Source organism: Lolium perenne, chromosome 2 (genome assembly GCF_019359855.2).
Source record: "Lolium perenne isolate Kyuss_39 chromosome 2, Kyuss_2.0, whole genome shotgun sequence".
Lineage (NCBI taxonomy): Eukaryota > Viridiplantae > Streptophyta > Magnoliopsida > Poales > Poaceae > Lolium > Lolium perenne.
In genome coordinates, this window is record NC_067245.2 from 178,468,334 (window position 1) to 178,474,333 (window position 6,000).

Genomic DNA, 6,000 nt, shown 5'->3' on the forward strand with positions numbered 1-6,000 from the left:
GCGATCTTAGTATCGCGAGGTTTACGCATGATGGAGAATTTGCAGCGAACAATATTAATCCAAGTGAACTTCCAAATAAAGCTATGCTCCCCGGCAACGGCGCCAGAAAATAGTCTTGATGACCCACAAGTATAGGGGATCGCAACAGTCTTCGAGGGAAGTAAAACCCAATTTATTGATTCGACACAAGGGAGACAAAGAACACTTGGAAGCCTTAACAGCGGAGTTGTCAATTCAGCTGCACCTGGAAACAGACTTGCTCGCAAGAGTTTATCGCAGTAATGCTTTATAGCGATAGTGATAGTGAAATAACAGCAGCAAAGTAACAGAGACAGCAGTAGTGATTTTAGTAAACAGCAGGATTAAAATACTGTAGGCACGGGGACGGATGACGGGCGTTGCATGGATGAGAGAAACTCATGTAACAATCATAGCAGGGCATTTGCAGATAATAATAAAACGGTGTCCAAGTACAAAGCAATCAATAGGCATGTGTTCCATATATAGTCGTGCGTGCTCGCAATGAGAAACTTGCACAACATCTTTTGTCCTACCAGCCGGTGGCAGCCGGGCCTCAAGGGAAACTACTGGATATTAAGGTACTCCTTTTAATAGAGTACCGGAGCAAAGCATTAACACTCCGTGAACACATGTGATCCTCACATCGCTACCATCCCCTCCGGTTGTCCCAATTCTTGTCACTTCGGGGCCATTGGTTCCGGACAGCGACATGTGTATACAACTTATAGGTAAGACCATAAACAATGATTATCTTGATGAAACAATAACATGTTCAGATCTGAGATCATGGCACTCAGGCCCTAGTGACAAGCATTAAGCATAACAAGTTGCAACAATATCATCAAAGTACCAATTACGGACACTAGGCACTATGCCCTAACAATCTTATGCTATTACATGACCAATCTCATCCAATCCCTACCATCCCCTTCGGCCTACAGCGGGGGAATTACTCACACATGGATGGGGGAAACATGGCTGGTTGATGTAGAGGCGTTGGCGGTGATGGCAGCGATGATCTCCTCCAATTCCCCGTCCCGGCGGAGTGCCAGAACGGAGACTTCTGGCTCCCGCGACGGAGTTTCGCGATGTGGCGGCGTTCTGGAGGGTTTCTGGCGACTTCTACTTCCCTCCAGGCGTTTTTAGGTCGAGGCCGATAAGTTGTCCGAAGGAGGGCGTCGGAGGCCAGCCGAGGGGGCCACACCACAGGGCCACGCGGGCCCCCCTGGGCCGCGCCGCCCTATGGTGTAGGGCCCTCGGGCCTCCACCTCAATTGTCCTTCTGGCTCCGTTAGTTTCCTGGGAAAATAGGGCCTTCTGCATAAATTCCGAGGATTTTCCCGAAAGTTGGATTTCTGCACAAAAACGAGACACCAGAGCAGTTCTGCTGAAAACAGCGTTAGTCCGTGTTAGTTGTATCCAAAATACACAAATTAGAGGCAAAACAATAGCAAAAGTGTTCGGGAAAGTAGATACGTTTTGGACGTATCACGTGCCTTCTTTGGCTGATACCACTCCTGGACGGTGATCGAGACGTTGTCTCTAACAACGGCTCCGCATTGGCTGATAAACTTGGTGGCGTTCTTGCGGGGCTCCAGCGGCCTGCCAGTTGCTTCCTCGACAACCTCGATGGTGCATGTTTCTCCTGGTTTCATCGTCTTGGTTGCGCCACGCTTTGACGACGTACTCGATTGTTTCGACGATCCGGCCGAGGGCTAAAATAAGAAAGAGAGTCGCGCGCGTTAGTACACACATATTTATTCAAATCAGTTAGTTTGTATCACCAAAGCTCAATGTATATATATACCTCGGCGCCGGAGGTGGTTGCTACTTCTAATTGAAGATCGTCGTTAATCGATGTTTCTTCGGCATCATCTTGCTGACGGCGCCCTTTCATCTTCACCCTCAAGGTTCAGATAAGAAGAGATATCATCTTCTTCTTGTCCGGTCGGCACATATAGAATATCGCCGTTTATGATGCCGAAAATATGGTCTTCAGCGTCCGGGTCATAGTTCTCCATAATCGGGTCAGCTCTATCGTCCGCCATATGTCAGTCCTGAAAACATGTAGTCAAAACAAATTAATTAAGTGAAGAAGGGGAGTTTTCTCAGATATGTCTACCGGACGAGAATCTCGTCGTCGAGGCGTGACGAGTTCCGATATGACAAGGATTATATAGTGTACACGCGCGTGCGTTCCTTGACTGAAGCGGCAAGGGTTGACGATGACTAGGGACCTACGGCGGCGGAGTCGAGACACAACACATGCATATATGCGGGGTCGCGGTGGCGAAAGGGGGGCGGCGGAAGGTGGGCGGTGGCGATGGCGAAAGGGGGGCGGCGGTGGCGAAAGGGGGGCGGCGGTGGCAAAAGGGGGGCGGCGGAAGGTGGGCGGTGGCGGTGGCGAAAGGGGGGCGGCGGTGGCGGTGGCGCCGCCCCCTCGCCGCGAACAAAAAAAACCCCACATATACGGAGGGCGGCGAGAGGCGGCGATGCAAACTTTTATTTTTTTTGAGTTCTTTTAAAATTTAGTTCATTTTTTTGAGTTCTTTTAAAATTGAAAAAATACAAAAGGGAAAATTTAATTAGTTCATTTTTTTGACAAACTTTTATTGTTAAAATTTTGTTATATATGTTAAGTTATTTTGTTATTTTTGTTAAGTTATTTTGATATTTTGTTAAGTTATTTTGTTATTTTTTTCTTAAGTTAATTAAGTTTTGTTAATTACAAAGTTTTAAGTTTTTTTGTTAATTAAGTATAGTTAAAATTCAAAATAACAAACAAAAAAAAGAAAAAAAAATCGGCCAGCCGGCCTCCTTCTCCCTCTCTCCTTCCTCTCTGTGCGTGTGGCCGGCCGGCCCGCGGTGGTGCGGCCTGTGGCGGCGGTGGTGCGGCGTGTGGCGGCGGCCCGCGGTCGATCATCTGTGCGCGGCGGTCGTGCGGCGTGTGGCGGCGGTGGTCGTGCGCGGCGAGAGGCCTCGTAGTGTGGCGGCGCACGGCGGCGCGGTGGCATCTGGCGGCCGGAAATGGCGAGGCGGCGCGGCGAGCGAGACGTACACGGTGAGCGGCGGCGAGAGACGGCGAGCGGCGACGGCGGCAACGAGCGCGGCAACGAGGGCGGCAACGAGCGCGCGGCGATAAGCGACGGCGAGGGCGCGGCAGACGAGCGGAATCGACGAGGAAGAAGAACTGGTGCGGCGGTTCGCGCCGCGCCAGTAGTTATAGCCCCCCCTTTAGTCGCGGTTGGTGAGGCCACCCGCGACTAAAGGGTACCCTTTAGTCGCGGTTGGCCAGACCAACCGCGACTAAAGGATTTTTCGGCGGGTTTTTGAGTTCCCGCGCGCAACCACCTTTAGTCGCGGTATTTTTGAAAATACTTTTCAATTCAAATTCAGAAAAATAAAAATAATATATCAAAAAATTCAGAAAAATAAAACTAATTCAATTCAAATTCTTAAAAATACAAATAATATATCAAAAAATTTAGAAAAATAAAACTAATTCAATTCAAATTCTTAAAAATACAAATAATATATCAAAAAATTCAGAAAAATAAAACTAATTCAGTTCAAATTCTTAAAAATACAAATAATATATCAAAAAATTCAGAAAAATAAAACTAATTCAATTCAAATTCTTAAAAATACAAATAATATATCAAAAAATTCAGAAAATATAACTAATTCAATTCAAAATCTTAAAAATACAAATAGTATATCAAAAAATTAAGAAAAGTAAAACTAATTCAATTCAAAATCTTAAAAATACAAATAAGTTCTCCCCGGCCACCAGTTCTTCCCGGCCACCTCTGTCTTCCATAAGTTCTCCCCGGCCTGTCTTCCCGCCTCTTTCTTCCCGCCACTTTCTTCCCGCCACTTTCTTCCCGCCACTTTCTTCCCGCCTCTTTCTTCCCGCCTCCTGTCTTCCCGCTCTCATTTTTCCCGCCATTTGTCACTACATATAGGTAGCCCGGCTTGGCCAGCATTTTCACATATCTACAATCTCTCATCACTCTCTCATGGCTTCCACCGCACCCACTCTAACCTACCAGCAGGTGGAGGAGTTTTGCGCCTCGAACTACCCTTGCCCACCGGGCTACCGCGTCCCTGCCGGCTGGAGCCTAAGCGTCAGCGGCGTGCCGGTCCCTCCCGTCCCTCAGGGTACTACGCGCCGGGCGGCCATCACGAACCACTACTACCTCGACCTCACGCCGGAGCAGCGGATGAATCCCCGCTGGCATCCCGATAACCAGCATACTTGGGATGCCTTCTTCATCAATCGGCGTGAGAGGGCGCTCGCCAGGTATGAGGAGGACGGTCTGCCTCCTGGGAACTTCCACGAGGCCAGTCGTCGACTCTGGTGGTACGGCCGGACTCTGCAGAGCGTCATGGACTACATCACGGCCGGCGATATCCCCCGCCTGCGCTACCCTCAGTTCGAGCCACGAGCGCCGCCCGACGACAGCGACGACAATAGCGACGACGACGGCGGCAACTTAGAAGGCGACGACTACCAGTACAACGGCGGCGGCTATGAAGACTACGAGTATGCATATTATACGCCTAGGCAGGAGTATGACTAAATCACTCCAAATTTCATGTATCATCAGTGGTATCTCGAATCATTCGAAAATGGACACCAAACACATCACGAGTAATATAATTCACATGATCCATTCAACAAAGTTTGGTACAATAAATTATTATTACACATCATTTCTTCCCTTGTGTCCCTGCTTGCTTACGATTGTGCCGTATCCATGGAGCATCCTCATCATTTAACTTAATGCTTGGGTCGATGTTCACTTTGAAGGGCGGAATTTCAGCAAACATATTATAATCTTCTGACATGTCTGTCTTGTCCTCCACTCCCACGATGTTTCTTTTCCCTGAAAGAACAATGTGGCGCTTTGGATCATCGCATGATGTACTGATCGTTTTCTTATCTTTCCGTTTCCTCGGTTTGCTACTCATCTCCTTCACATAGAAAACCTGAGCGACATCTTTCGCTAGGACGAATGGTTCGTCAAGGTAACCAAGATTGTTGAAATCCACCATTGTCATTCCGTATTGCTGGTCCACCTTTACCCCACCTCCTGTTAGCTTGAACCATTTGCACCGGAACAAAGGGACCCTAAAGGAGGGTCCATAGTCAAGTTCCCATATCTCCTCTATGTAACCATAATATGTGACCTTTTGCCCATTCTCGGTTGCTGCATCAAAGCGGACACCACTGTTTTGGTTGGTGCTCTTTTTATCTTGGGCGATCGTGTAAAATGTATTCCCATTTATCTCGTACCCTTGGAAAGTCGTTATAGTCGAAGATAGTGTCTTGGCCAACTGATGGCGTGTAACTCACACGTTCGTTGGGAACCCCAAGAGGAAGGTATGATGCGCACAGCAGCAAGTTTTCCCTCAGAAAGAAACCAAGGTTTATCGAACCAGGAGGAGCCAAGAAGCACGTTGAAGGTTGATGGCGGCGGGATGTAGTGCGGCGCAACACCAGGGATTCCGGCGCCAACGTGGAACCTGCACAACACAACCAAAGTACTTTGCCCCAACGAAACAGTGAGGTTGTCAATCTCACCGGCTTGCTGTAACAAAGGATTAACCGTATTGTGTGGAAGATGATTGTTTGCAGAAAACAGTAGAACAAGTATTGCGATGGGTGTATTTCAGTAAAGAGAATTGGACCGGGGTCCACAGTTCACTAGAGGTGTCTCTCCCATAAGACGAACAGCATGTTGGGTGAACAAATTACAGTTGGGCAATTGACAAATAAAGAGAGCATGACCATGCACATACATATCATGATGAGTATAGTGAGATTTAATTGGGCATTACGACAAAGTACATAGACCGCCATCCAACTGCATCTATGCCTAAAAAGTCCACCTTCAGGTTATCATCCGAACCCCCTCCAGTATTAAGTTGCTAACAACAGACAATTGCATTAAGTATTGCGCGTAATGTAACTAGT